Source organism: Tursiops truncatus, chromosome 8 (assembly GCF_011762595.2).
Source record: "Tursiops truncatus isolate mTurTru1 chromosome 8, mTurTru1.mat.Y, whole genome shotgun sequence".
NCBI lineage: Eukaryota > Metazoa > Chordata > Mammalia > Artiodactyla > Delphinidae > Tursiops > Tursiops truncatus.
In genome coordinates, this window is record NC_047041.1 from 16,276,852 (window position 1) to 16,292,116 (window position 15,265).

Here is a 15,265-nt window from a genome sequence, read left to right on the forward strand (position 1 = left end):
GTTGGGCACTCAGCAAGAGTGAAAAGCGAGTCAGCCTTGGTGACACAAAGTGCATGTTGTTAATCCCATGAGTAGCCTGCATCCATGCCACCATGGCCGCTTTGTATCTAGGTCCACTGAGCAAGTACTAGGGGGGCTGGGGAAGAGTCTGACATGCAGAGAATGTGAGCATTCATAAGGCATACAGATATCTACCTAGCTTCATATTCAGCCCAAGGGTCACGCCAAATTAAAGGTCATTGCATTGGCAAGAAAAGCCCTCCCCCAACCTCTGCTTCTATGTGGGTATTGGTAAAGCTGGATTCAAGATCAACAGGTGGGGTCTGCCCACCTGGCCCTTCTTGGGAAAGTATTTTTTCCTCCAGAGTCTTTGTAGTACTGTCTGACTGTATAATTTCTTTGGCACTGAGCTCTGGCTGCCTTGTGTTATTCTTTACTTGAAAATGTATGCTTAAAAACAAATTTAAATTAGTACTTGAGGGTAGCAACCATAGTGAGCACATCTTGATATCACCAGAGACTCACTCTGTGGCTCTCACTCAACGAAGTAAAAAGCAAGATGCAGGGGAAAGTTTGATGTTTAAGATGAGAAGCCCTAGGTTTGAGGCTTCCTCTTCTGCTTCTCCACGTGACCTTAGACAAGTCTTAGCACATTCCCTATGACGCCATCACGTATTCTGCCTGAACCACATGATGTTTATTGGTTCCATGCCTTGCTTATGCTGAACCTTCCCCATTTTAATGAAAGAAGATGCCTTCATTATCTGAGTGGAGATATGAGTCTAGTAAGTTTCAGAGTTCCCTTTAAAAGAGAGACTAGTCACAATCTCTGAAAAGACTCAAAGCAGGCGATTAATAAAGGAAACTACTGTTGCTTAGTTGGTCCCAAAGTTGTAATTGATATTCATCATCTTTCCTCCCAACCATTCTGGATTTCCTGAGCATTCTGACTTGTCTTGGTAAGGACACCCAGCCGTTCATCCATGAGGTATCTTAGCCCTTGTTGGGCTATTGTTTCTATAATTGCATACTAAGTATTATCTCTGGGCATAAAAGCACTGAGTGACATACCTGTGAACAACTTGGGTACCAGACACACTCTTCCCTGCCCTTATTGTGTGGCAGCAACTCTAACTTATGATAATCAGGGTAGGTTTCCCTGCCATTAAATTAACACGTTTCTTTGCCTCTTAGTTCATTGATATGAGGGACTCAAGATAGCCAAATTCACAATTTTCAGTTCAGTGGAACCCTTACCGTGACCCCTGACAAAAGTATTCTGCCCCTGGGAACAAGGACCTCTAACCTGGCTAGCGTAATGATGTGAAGTTAGGAAGGACAAATTCTGTATTTGAGTCACTGGAAGTGATGGTGAGAGTGACCGCTCCTATTTCTTCCCCTTGATTCCCACTTCCATTAATTCTAGCTATTGGAGTACAGCACCATATGTAGGTTATTACTTCAACACATATAATGTATCTTCATCTCGACCCTTCGCTGGCATCTTGAGCATTAAAGACTAGTCACTGCTTGATTGGACTGGCTGTTTCTGGGTGATGGGGTACTTGGTTTAACCAGTGTATCCCATGATCATGTGTCCATTTGTGTACCTCCTTTGACATAAAATAGGAGCTTTGATCCAAGGAAGTGCTATATGGGAGACCACGTTGATAGGTTAGGCATACTATAAGCCCTTGGATGGCAGTGCCAGTGGAGGTTTTGTAGGCAGGAAGTCACACTTATATTGAGAGTATCGATTTCAGTAAGGACAAATGGATGTCTCCTCCAGAGAGCAAGGAATCTGATGTAATTGAAGGTCTCCAAGTGGCTGGCTGATCTCCTTCAGAAATTGTGCCACATCTAGGGTTCAGGCTAGGTCTCTACTGCTGGCACGTCAGGCAGTCATCACTGAAAATAGGTAAATCAGTCATGATGAGAGGAAGCCTATGCTTTGGGGCCCCGTGTGGTTTCCATCCTTGCCACACTGTCACTCTGTTCATGAGATCATTGCATCAGCACTTGTTGGCTGGGGAGATGGGTTGGCTGATTTCACAGGACAATTCTACCTGGCTGTTGAGGGCTGCTTTTATAGTGAATGACCTCTGCTGAGCATGAGGAGATACAAAGATCTGCATATTTTGTGCCCACCTATGTGCCCACAGGTCTATGTAACTCTTCACCAGACCTCCTTGTCTCTGATCTTCCAATTCTTTTCCTTCCAGGCTCCTTCCAACCAAGCCATCTGCTACCCAGAGATCATGTATATACACAGCTCAGGTTTCTTTTCCTTCACCCACAGTAAATGATGAAGCATAATGTTCCTTGTCTGCCCTCTGGGAATATTTACCACTGAGAAAATTTCCTTTTGTCACTGTTGAGTAGGGCTTTAATGCAGCAGCAAGTTTGGCTAGTACTATCATATTGCACTCTTTACAAACCAGCCTGAGGTCTTTTTTTTTTTCCCTTGGTTCGTTTAAGAACTCTTCTGGATGTTCTTAAGGATGATGAAAGGATGATGAAAGAGGATGATGAAAACACAACCCCATGAGGTAATAAACGTGAATTGGGGCAGAGGAATCAGTAAACATATAGTAGACATGGGAATCTGGCTCACGTAGTACAACTGACTTGTATTTTCTGGATCTGCTCTGCCTCAATCTGAAACGTGCCATTTGCATTGCATAATGGATTGCTGTTATGCCCACTCAACCTTATAACTTGGTGGATCTGATGATACCCACACTACAATGGGCAGCTCTGGTTATGCAATTCGTTGATTTCATATGGGTTCAGTCTCTACTAGGGCTACTAATAACATGTCAGAGGTCTCACCAATTGGTGCTTGCAAAAGATTCCACTAAATACCGCTGTACGTTATGGATACATTTCTCTGCCTCTTGTTCATATGGTCTAAGTGACATGACAACTTGCACACACAGCCTGGATACGCTACAGAGGCTGTTCTTTTTGAAAGCCTTCAAAGTCACCTCATAATGGATCAAAACAGTATTCCCAAGGGCATGTTCTTACACCAATGCAAATGGTAGGAGGAATGAGATATAAGAACTGGTCATTTATCTTACAGAAAATGTCTCAACCTGCCCCAGACCACCAGCATCCCCCAAATTTTCTATATATGGCAGAATCCTTAATCTTCGTGGAATTTCTTATTTGTTGCACTCATTTTTCCCTAGGCCATCTATAGTAGTGCTAACTGAAAGTGTGGTTTGTGGACTGGTGCCAGTTTGTGAACTGTTTGTTACTGCTCTGCAATGAGATAAATGCAGAAATTGAGAGGTATGCTTTTAGAAAATTCTACAGCAATTTGACATTGCTGTGACATCTAAGTTCATGATTGGTGGAGTTCTTATTTTACGAGGTTAGACCAGTGTGGGTGTTATTGAACTCACACAAACTTGTGTATATGCTATATGATATTTTAAGCTTAGTTTTTCCATTGTAATCCCTGTGTATAAATCATAAATATATGGTTGTCTACTATCTTGATAGTAGACCTTCAGAAGTTCTGCAGAAGGTCAAGGTGAACAAGGTCCTTGTGCACTACACCTTAGCGAAGAGTTAATATAGCCCTTTGGAAATACAGTGCCTGTGTACTGCTGCCCTGACTATGTAAATGCACACTATTTTTTTCATCTTTCCTGCTGATGGGGATCAAGAATACATTTGCCAAATCATTAGCTATAGTCCAAACTGGGTTGATCTAATCCTGGATAGATATCACGTCTGCCATATCAGCTGCAATTGGGACAACAACCTTGTTAAGTTTAGTCATAAACTATCATCTGTCACAATCAGCCACGTTTTCACAGGGCTGAGGTTTGAAAAGGGATAAGATGTGGACTCTTACCCCCACACCTTATAATTCTTTGATGGTGGTGGGAACTTCTGCAATACTCCAGTTGCAGTGCTGTTTCTGATATACTATCTTGGCCAGAGGTGGTTTCAGGGGTTTCCACTTCACTCCTCCCTCCCGCCCCCCACCCTAATAACTTTTAATCCAGGGAAACAATATAAATATTCTGCCAGATGCCAAAGTAACCACAGAGTGGCTTGATAGGCTCAAGTGACTCACTGTGGAAGGGCCTGAGCTCAAACTCCATTCATCATTTGTCCTCCAAAACCTCTACTTTATCTTTTTCTTCCACTTTTATTGATATATAATTGACATACATCATTGTATAAATTTAAGGTGTACAGCATATTGATTTGACCTACACACTTCATGAAATGATTGCCACAAATTTAGTGAACATCCATAATCTCATATAGATAGAAAATTAAAGAAATAGAAAAAATATTTTTCCCTTGTGATGAGAACTCTTAGGATTTACTTTTTTAGCAACTTTCATATATAAAAAGGAGCAGTATACTAATTATATTTATCATGTAGTACATTACATCCTTAGAACTTATTTATCTTAAAACTGGAAGTTTGTACTTTTGATTGCCCATCCCACCCTCTCTAGCAACCACCTGTTTGTTCTCTGCATGCATGACTCTGTTTAGGTTTTGTAATGTTTGTTCATTTGTTTTGTTTTAAAAATTTCACATGTAAGTGAAATCATACAGTATTTGTCTTTCTCTGTCTGACTTATTCCACTTAGCATAATACCCTCTAGGCCCATCCATATTTTTGAAAATGGCAAGATTTCTTTTTTTTTTTTTTTGCCATACCACACGGCATGCGGGATCTTATGTCCCTGACCAGGGACTGAACCCGTACCCCTGCAGTGGAAGTGCAGAGTCTTAACCACTGGACTGCCAGGGAAGTCCCAGATTTCATTCTTTTTTATGGTTGAGTTATATTCCATTGTGTGTGTGTGTGTGTGTGTGTGTGTGTGTGTGTGTGTGTATACACCACATCTTCATTATCCATTCATCTATTCATGGACACTTAAGTTGCCTTCATATCTTGGTTATTGTGAATAATGCTGCAATGAACATAAGGGTACATATATCTTTTCAAATTAGTGTTTTTGTTTTCTTTGGATACTCAGGAGTGGAATTGCTGGACTATATGGTAATTCTATTTTTAATATTTTGAGGAACCTCCATACTGTTTTCCATAGTGGCTGCACCAATTTATATCCCTACAAACAGTGCAGGAGAGTTCCCTTTTCTCCACATCCTTGCCAATACTTGTTATTTGTTGCCTTTTTGATATTAGCCTTTCTGACAGGTGTGAGGTGATATCTCATTGTGTTTTTGATTTGCTCTCTCTGATGATTAGTGATGTTGAACATCTTTTCATGTGCTTGCTGGTGATCTGTATGTATTATTTGGAAAAATGTCTATTCAAATCTTCCGCTCATTTTTCAGTTGGGTTGTTTGTTTTTTGATGTTGACTTGTTTGAGTTCTTTGTATATGTTGGATATTAACGTCTTATCAGATACAGCATTTGCAAATATCTTCTCCTATTCAGTAGGTGAATTTTTTTTGTTGTTGATAGCTTCCTTTGCTGAGCAAAGGCTATTTAGTTTGATGTAGTCCCTTTTGTTTATTTTGCTTTTGTTTCTCTTGTCTGAGGATGCATATTCAAAAAATATGAATAAGACTGATGTCAAAGAGCATATTGCCTATGTTTTCTTCTAGAAGTTTTATGGTTTCAGATCTTACATGTAAGTCTTTAATCCATTTTAAACTTATTTTTGTTCATGGTGTGAGAAAGTAGTCCAGTTTGATTCTTTTGCATATAGCTATCTAGTTTTCCCAACACCATTTATTGAAGAGGTTGTTTTTTCCCCATTGTATATTCTTGCCTTCTTTGTTGTAGATTAATTGCCCATATAAGTGTGGGCTCATTTCTGGGCTGTCTATTCTGTTGCATTGATCTATGTGTCTTTGTGTGTGTGTGTGTGTGTGTGTGTGTGTGTGTGTGTGTGGGTGCCCTTACCATACTGTGTTGGTTATTGTAGCTTTGTAATGTAGTTTGAAATCAAGGAGTGTAATACCTCCAGCTTTTTCTTTCTCAAGATGTTTTGGCTATTTGGGGTATTTTGTGTTTCCATATATCTTTTAAGATTATTTGTTCTAGTTCTGTGAAAAATGCCATAAGTATTTTGACAGGGATTGCATTGAAACTCTAGACTCCCTTGCGTGGTATGGTCATTTTAACATTATTAATTATTCCAACCCATGAGCATGGTCTATCTTTACATCAGTTTGTGTTGTCTTCAACTTCTTTCATCAGTATCTTATAATTTTCTGAGTACAAGTCTTTTACCTTCTTAGTTAGATTTATTCTTAAGTATTTTATTCTTTTTGATGCAATTGTAAATAGTACTGTTTTCTTAATTCTCTTTCTGATAGTTCATTGTTAGTGTATAGAAATGCAACAGATTTCTGTATATTAATTTTGTATCCTGTAACTTTACCAAATTCCTTGATGAAGTCTGGTAGTTTTTTGGTAGCATCTTTTGGATTTTCTATATATAGTATCATGTCATGTGCAAACAGTGAATATCTTACTTCTTTCTTTCTAATTTGGATTCATTTCATTTCTTTTTCTTTTCTTTTTTTTTTTTTTGCAGTATACGGGCCTCTCACTGTTGTGGCCTCTCCTGTTGCGGAGCACAGGCTCTGGATGCTCAGGCTCAGCGGCCATGGCTCATGGGCCTAGCTGCTCTGTGGCATGTGGGATCTTCCCAGACCGGGGCACGAACCCGTGTCCCCTGCATTGGCAGGCGGACTCTCAACCACTGTGCCACCAGGGAAGCCCTCATTTCTTTTTCTTGTCTGATTGCTGTGGCTAGGACTTCCAATACTTTGTTGACTAAACATGGCAAGAGTGGGCATCCTTGTCTTGTTCCTGATCTTAGAGGAAGTGCTTTCAGCTTTTCACCATAGAGTATGATATTATATATGGCCTTTATCATGTTGAGGTATGTTCCCTCTATACCTGCTCTGTTGAGAGTTTTTCTAAATCATAAATGGATGTTAAATTTTGTCAAAAGCTTTATCCATATCTAATGAGATGATTGTAAGATTTTTATTCTTCAGTTTGTTAACATTGTGTATCGCATTGATTGATTTGCAGATATTGAGCTTCCTTGCATCCCTGGGATAAATCCCACTTGAATATGGTGTATGATCCTTTTTAACGTATCATTGAATTCAGATTACTAATATCTTGTTGAGGATTTTTTGAATCTATGTTTATCAGTGATATTAGTCTATAATTTTTTTTGTGTTGTGCTATTTTTTCTGGTTTTGGTATCAGGGTGATGCTGGCCTCAGAATGAGTTTGGAAGTGCTCCTTCCCCTGCAATTTTTTGGAATAGTTTGAGAAGGTTAGGTGTTAACTCTTGTCTAAATGTTTGGTAGAATTCACCTGTGATTCTCTCTGGTCCTGGACTCTTATTTATTGGGAGTTTTTATTCCTGATTCAATTTAATTACTGATAATCTGTCTGTTCATATTTTCTATTTCTTCCTGCTTCAGTTTTAGGAGATTGTACATTTCTAGGAATTTGTCCATTTCCTCTAGGTTTTCCATTTTACTCTCATATAATTGTTCATAGTAATCTCTTATGATCCTTTGTATTTCTGTGATTTCAATTGTAAATTCTTTTTTATATCTGATTTTATTGATTTGGGCCCTCTCTCTTTTTTCTTGATGAGTCTGGCTAATGGTTTATCAATTTTGTTTTGTCTTTTCAAAGAACCAACTTTTAGTGTGATTGATCCTTCCTATTTTTTTAAAGTCTCCATTTCATTTATTTATGCTCTGATCTTTATGATTTCTTTCCTTCTACTAACTTTTGGCTTTGCTTGTTCTTCTCTTTCTAGTTTATTTAGGTGTAAGGTTAGGTTGTTTATTTGAGATTTTTCTTGTTTCCTGACGTAGACTTGTATTGCTATGAACTTCCCTCTAAAACTCCTTTTGCTGCATCCCATAGATTTTGGATACTTGTTTTTTTATTTTTTTAATTTGTCTCCAGATATCTTTTATTTCTTCTTTGATTTTGTCAGTGATCCAGTGGTTGTGTAATAGCATATTGTTTAGCCTCCACATATTTGTGCTTTTTGCAGTTTTTTTGTAGTCAATTTCTAGTCTTACAGCATTGTAGTCAGAAAAGATACTTGATATGTGACCTATCCTGCAGAATGTTCCATTTGATCTTGAAAACAGTGTGTATTCTGCTGCTTTTGGATGGAATGTTCTATATATATCTATTAAGGCCACCTGTCTAATGTGTCATTTAAGACCAGTGTTTCCTTATTGGTTTTCTGTCCAAATGATATGCCCATTGATGTAAATGGGGTATTAAAGTCCTCTGCTATTATTGTGTCACTGCCATTTCTCCCTTTGTGTCTTTTAATATTTTTTATGTATTTAGGTGCTTCTATGTTAGGTGCATATAAATTTATATTGTTATAGTTTCTTCTTGGATTGACCCTTTGATCATTATGTAATATTCTTCTTTGTCTCTTGTAACTGTGTTTATTAAAGTCTATTTTGTTTGACATAAGTATTGCTACTTCAGCTTTCTCTTCTATTTGTGTGAAATACCTTTTTCCATCCCCTCACTTTCAGACTGTGTGTGTCTTTAGATCTGCATTTTGTAGGAAATATATATATATATATATATATATATATGTTTTGTTTTTGTATCCATTCAGCCCCTCTATATCTTTTGATTGGAGCATATAGTCCATTTACATTTAAAGTAATTATTGATAGGTATGGACTTATTGCCATTTTGTTAATTTGGGGGAATTGTTTTTGTAGTTCTTTTTTGTTCCTTTCTTTTTCTTTTGTTCTCTTCCCTTGTGATTTGGTGACTATCTTTAGTGTTATGTTTGAATTCTTTTCTCTTTTTTTGTTTTTGTTTTTTGCGGTACGCGGGTCTCTCACTGTTGTGGCCTCTCCCGTTGTGGAGCACAGGCTCCGGATGCGCAGGCTCAGCGGCCATGGCTCACGGGCCCAGCCACTCCGTGGCATGTGGGATCTTCCCAGATTGGGGCACGAACCTGTGTCCCCTGTATCGGCAGGCGGACTCTCAACCACTGTGCCACCAGGGAAACCCTATTTTCTCTTTTTTTGTGCGTGTATGTATTATAGATTTTTGGCTACCCTGAGATTTATATATAGCAGTCTACATATATATGATTATTTTAAGTTGCTGATCTCTTAAGTTTGAATACATTTTAACAACTCTTCATTTTTACTCTACCCGCCTCACATTTACTGTTTTTCACATCATATATCTTTTTGTTTTGTGGATCCCTTAACTACTTATTGTGACATAGATGATTTTACTTCTTTTGTCTTTTAACCTTCCAACTAACTTTATATGTGGTCAATTTAGAACCTTTAATGTATATTTGCCTTTACCAATGAGATTTTTTCCTTTCATAAGTTTCTTATTTCTAGTTGTAGCCTTTCCTTTTCCACTTAGATAAGTTTCTTTAACATTTCTTGTAAGGCTGGTTTGGTGGTGCTGAATTCTTTCAGCTTTCACTTCTCTGTAAAACTTTTGATCTCTCCTTCAAATCTGAATGAAAGTCTTACTGGATAGAATATACTTGGTTGTAGGTTTTCCCCTTTCATCACTTTAAATATATCATGCCACTCCCTTATGGCCTGCAGAGTTTCTGTTGAAAAGTCAGCTGATTGCATTATGGGAGTTCCTTGGTACATAACTTGTTGCTTTTCCCTTGCTGCTTTTAATATTCTCTATTTATCTTTAATTTTTGTCATTTTAATTACAATGTGTCTTGGTGTGATCCTCTTTGGGTTGATCCTGTTTGGGACTCTCTGTGTTTCCTGGGCCTGGATGTCTGTTTCCTTTCCCAGGTTAGGGAAGTTTTCAGCTATTATCACTTCAAATATGTTTTCTCCCCCTTTTTTCTCTCTTTTCTCCTTCTGAGACTTATATAATATAAATGTTAGTACACTTGATGGTGTCCCAGAAATCTCTTATACTGTCCTAATTTTTAAAGTTCTTTTTTTCTGTTTAGCTTCAGTGATTTCCACTACTCTGTCTTCCAGTTTGCTGATCTATTCCTCTGAATCATCCAATCTATTGTTTATTCCTCCTAGTATAGTTTTCATTTCAGTTATTGTATTCTTCAGCTCTATGTTGTTCTTCTTTATATTTTCTATCTCTGTTAAAAACTTCTAATTTCTCACTCCATTCATTTTTCTCCTGAATTCTTTAAGCATCTTTATGATCATTTCCTTGAACTCTTTATTGGGTAGGTTGCTTATGTCCACTTCATTTAGTTCTTCTGTGGTTTTATCTTGTTCTTTCATTTGGAACATATTTCTCTGTCACCTTATTTTGCCTAATTTGCTATTTTTATTTCTGTGTATTTGGAAAGTTGATTATGTTTCCTGATCTTGGAGAAGTGGCCTTTTATATGAGATGTCCTATGCATCCCAGCAGTGTACTCCCCTCTGACCACTAGAGCTATATGCTCCAGGATTGCCTCCCATGTGGGCTGCATGGGCCCTTCTCTTGTAGTGGGCTGACTACTGTGGGCAGTCTGGTAGGCATGGATGGTCCCTGGTCTTGTTGGTTGCCAGGCCCTGCCTTGTGTTGAGGCTGCTGGCCACTGGTGGACAGGGCTGGGTCATGAGTCAACTGGCTGCAGAGCCCCAGGCATCCTGGGGCTAGTGCTGGCCCACTAGTAGATGGAGCTAGGTTCTGGGATGGGTGGCTGTGGGGCTCTAGAGGGTCCCAGGGCTGGTGTTGACCCACTGGTGGGCAGGGTAGGGGTCAAGTGGGTTCTGGGCCAAGAGCCAGCTCACTGGTGGGTGAAGCTGTGTTCTGGGGTCTGTGGTTGCAGGGCCCTGGGGGTACTGGATTTGGTGTTGGCTCACTGGTGGATGGGACTGGGTTCTGGGTTCTTTGGGAATTCAGGTATTCCTAAGGCAACCTGCCTGCTGGTGGGTGGGACTGTGTCCCCACCCAGCTAGCTGGTTGGTATGAGATGTCCCAGTACTGGTGCTGACAGGCTGGGAGGTTGGGCCAAGTCCTGGTGCTAAAAAGTCAGAGGGAGGATTCCAAAATTGTGCTTGCCAGCACCAGTGTTCTTGTGGTAGTAGAAACTCCCCCAAAATGGCTTCTGCCAGTGTCTATGTCCCAAAAGTGAGCTCCAGTTGCTTCCTGCCTCCCTGGGAGGCTCTCCAAGATCAACAGGTGGGTTTGACCCAAGCTCCTTTCAAACTACTGCTTCTGTCCTGGGTCTCATAACGTATGAGATTTTGTGTGCACCCTTTAAGAGTGGAGTCTTTATTTCCTACAATCTTCTGGCTCTACCCAAAGTGAGCCCTGTTGGACTTCAAAGCCAAATGTCCTGGGGGCTCATCTTCCTGTTGCAGGACCCCTGGGCTGGGGAGCCTGATACAGACTTTGGACCCCTTATTCCCTGGGGAGAACCTCTGCAATTGTAATTATCCTCCCATTTGTGGGTTTCTCACCTGGGGGTATGGGTCTTGACTATACCGCATCTCTGTCCCTCTACCCATCTTGTTTTCTTCCTTCTTTATATCTTTTGTTGTAGAAGATTGTTTTCTGATACTCTTCAGGTCTTCCTCATCAATAGCTGCTCTGTAAATAGTTGTAATTTTGGTGTGCCCATGGGAGGAGGTGAGCTCAGGGTCTTCCTACTCTGCCATCTTGGTCACACCCCACCCCCAAACCTCTACTCTAATCAGAGGATTGTGATGGCATTTTGGGTTCTCTGGCATTGGAGTCAGCTGAAATCCTGTATCTAATGGTCCTTGAACAGTTAAGATATTTCCTTTCCCCTGGGGCACAATCATCCTGGCAAATGCCTTGTGTCACTCTAGGGAAGGATTGGGGTAGTACAGGCTGTATATACTTGTGATGACATTGTAGGATCTTTCCACAATATGACACAGACTCCACTTCATCCACGGGCTCTGGATATGCCCAATCTGAAAATTGGATGAAGGCCTAGAAATTTCCACTGTGGCAGCTGATGGCAGCCTTCTGCTTTCCAGCACTTGATTTTTTAAAAAGATTATAAAACCAGCATGATACCATAGGGAGCTTTCTTTTTCTCCATGATCAGTTAGCCAATACCACAGATCCCTGCAGTTCAGCGCTCCTCCCCCACCTCCCCCTCCCCACCCCCCAGTTGCCTCAGACCTTGCAAACTCTTTTGGTAATTACATCCATTTTGCTGTTGATGGTTAAGTGCTGATACCTGTCCTATGTCATTTAAAATCCCATGATCCCCCAATTCTATTAGTGAAGGTTCAATCAGAGAAGCTGAATAAGTAGGAAATACATATCAAGAGATTTATTATAAGGAATTGGCATACATGATCGTGGGGGCTGGCCAGGCAAGTCTGGAATCTGTAGGGAGGCTACCAGGAAGGGTAGGCTGTAAGACTCAGTCATGAGCTAAAGCTGCTGTCTACAAGAATTTCTTCTCTGAGGGAAGCTGCAGTCCTGCTTTTAAGGCCTTTCAACTGATTAAATTATACCTACTCTGATTATCTAGGATAATCTTTCTTACTTAGAGTCTACTGATTATAGACTTTAATCATATCCACAAAGTATCTTTCCACCAACATCTAGATTAGTGCTCTATTGGACAACTGGGGACTGCAGCCTTGCCAAGCTGACATGTCAAAATGACCATCACAGGGCTTCCCTGGTGGCGCAGTGGTTGAGAGTCCGCCTGCCAATGCAGGGGACACGGGTTCGTGCCCTGGTCCGGGAAGATCCCACATGGAGCGGAGCGGCTGGGCCCGTGAGCCATGGCCGCTGAGCCTGCGCATCCGGAGCCTGTGCTCTGCAACGGGAGAGGCCACAGCAGTGAGACGCCCGCGTACCGCAAAAAAAAAAAAAAAGTGACCATCACAGACCACCCCCTGCCAGCTTGGCACCCATACACATCTCAGACATATTTAATATACAAATAAAGACAGTAACAATGTCCTACTCCTATCTAACACGCTACAACTATCCTGAGAACAACCAAAAATATACCAAAATTTTCCCCAGAAGAGATTTCAAAGTCCTTGGATGGGTGTTCACTCTTTTCTTTGTCTTGTATCTTAAATACTGAGATATAAAGTTAACTATTTTTTTTTTTTCGGTACGCGGGCCTCTCACTGTTGTGGCCTCTCCTGTTGCGGAGCACAGGCTCCGGACGCGCAGGCTCAGCGGCCATGGCTCATGGGCCCAGCCGCTCTGCGGCATGTGGGATCTTCCCGGACCGGGGCACGAACCAGCTTCCCCTGCATCGGCAGGCGGACTCTCAACCACTGCGCCACCAGGGAAGCCCAACTATTATTAATACATCTGATGTTAGATGATAAGTGAATAAGAGAAGGAAAATATTATATACTCTATTTATATATTTATATTAATAATAAATATAAATTCCATATTTATTATAAATTATAATATGCTATATTATGAATATATTTATTTAAAATATAATATACATTTAAAAGTAAATTTAAATATCTATATTAAAATATTTTATACAAATATTATATCTATATTTCATAACAGAATAAGGAAGAAATACTCATAACTATTATAATCTTTGTTTCTAAAACTGGTCACATGATCATAGATGGTATGCATAATTATCTTTTCCTATTCATTTTACATTCTTTTTGTCCTCAACAGCACTTTAGTTTGTCTTACTTCTTTGCCTCATCAAGTGACCCAGACCTTCATTCCTAAAGTTTCTGGGCAATTAGCAGTCCTGCTTGAACTGAGTTGTGGCAGTTTTCCATTGACTTTAATCACAGCACATGGAAGTACTAAGAGAGTCTTAAAGGATCTCCTGTATCCCAGACATACTTTTTTCTTATCTCCATTGTGTAATGGCAACCCAGTTTCTCTTAAAAATTAGGATCAATTATCTCACTAGTATGGCAACCCACTTCTTTGCTTGTTGATTCAGAGATGTGAGGAGCCCCAAGTGGCTGTGTGGTCCAATTCAACGAAATCATTGTTGTTTCTCCTACTGGAAGCATTCTTCTCTTTGGAACTAAGATCGTTAGACAAGCAGAGCCTAAAGTCACAGGGAAAGGAAGCAAACTAGCAGATCTATGAATCCACTTAGCATCTAGTGGATCACTAGGGTAATGGCTAACAGAGCCACTCCCATTTCCATTCTTTGCTTCTTAGATCCATGAAGCCTGACTATGGGAAAAACAGCACCATATTAGGGGATGCTGATTCAGAGCACATATAACCTTCTGGAGAAGTTTGCTCCAGCCCCACATGGTATTTCCGCTTAGCTGGCACCATAACTGAGTATTCAAAAGGCTGTTCCACTGTTCTCTCAAGTCAGATGCTTTAGGATGATGGAAAACATGGTAAGATCAGTAAATTCCATGAGTGTGGGCCCATTATTGCATTTAATTTACTGTGAAGTGAGTTCCTTGATAAGAAGCAATGCTGTGTAGAATACCATGATGGTAGATAAGAATTTTATAAATCCATGAATGGTAGTTTTGTCAGAAACATTGGGGGCAGAGAAGGTAAATCCTTGTCCAGAGTAAGGGTCTGTTCCAGTAAGAACAAAAGATGCACCTTCCATAATGAAAGTGGCCCAATGTAATTAATCTGCCACTGGTAGCTTGCTGATTGTCCTGGTGAATGGTGCCATATCAAGGACTAGTGTTGATCTTTGCTGATGGCAGATTGGACACTCAGCAGGTGGCTGTAGTCTTGTCAGCCTTAGTGAGTGGAAGTCCCTGTTGCTGAGGGCGTGCATCACCTCCATCCCTGCATGATGGCCACTTTGTTCATGAGCCCATTTAGCCATGAGGAAAGAAGATGCCTGTATGTGCAGAGTGGTCATCCTATCTACTAAATTATTAAAATATCCTCTGCTGAGGTTACCTTTTGGTGAGTACTCACATGGGACACAGCTACCTTCACATTATTGCCCATTCAGAGAGGTCTATTCATATACCTATTTCCCAAACCTCCTTGTCATTAATTTTCTTCCTTTTTTTTGGATAAATCAGTCTTTATTGCATCTTAAAATAATTAGTAACATTTCCTACTTCCCCCCTGCTTTACCCACTGCCCCTGCCATCCACCACCCCACGTCTCTCTGATCCTGTTTGCAGCAGAACGTTGAAGGTATTATCTGTGACTCGTGGTGTCAGTTCTCCCCTCGGTCTTACACTCGCTCCGTTCAGACTTTCACCTCCACTACCACTGACACTGCAATTGTCAAGATATCCTTGTCATTAATTTCCTAATTGTGTTACTTCTAGGTCCCTGACCAC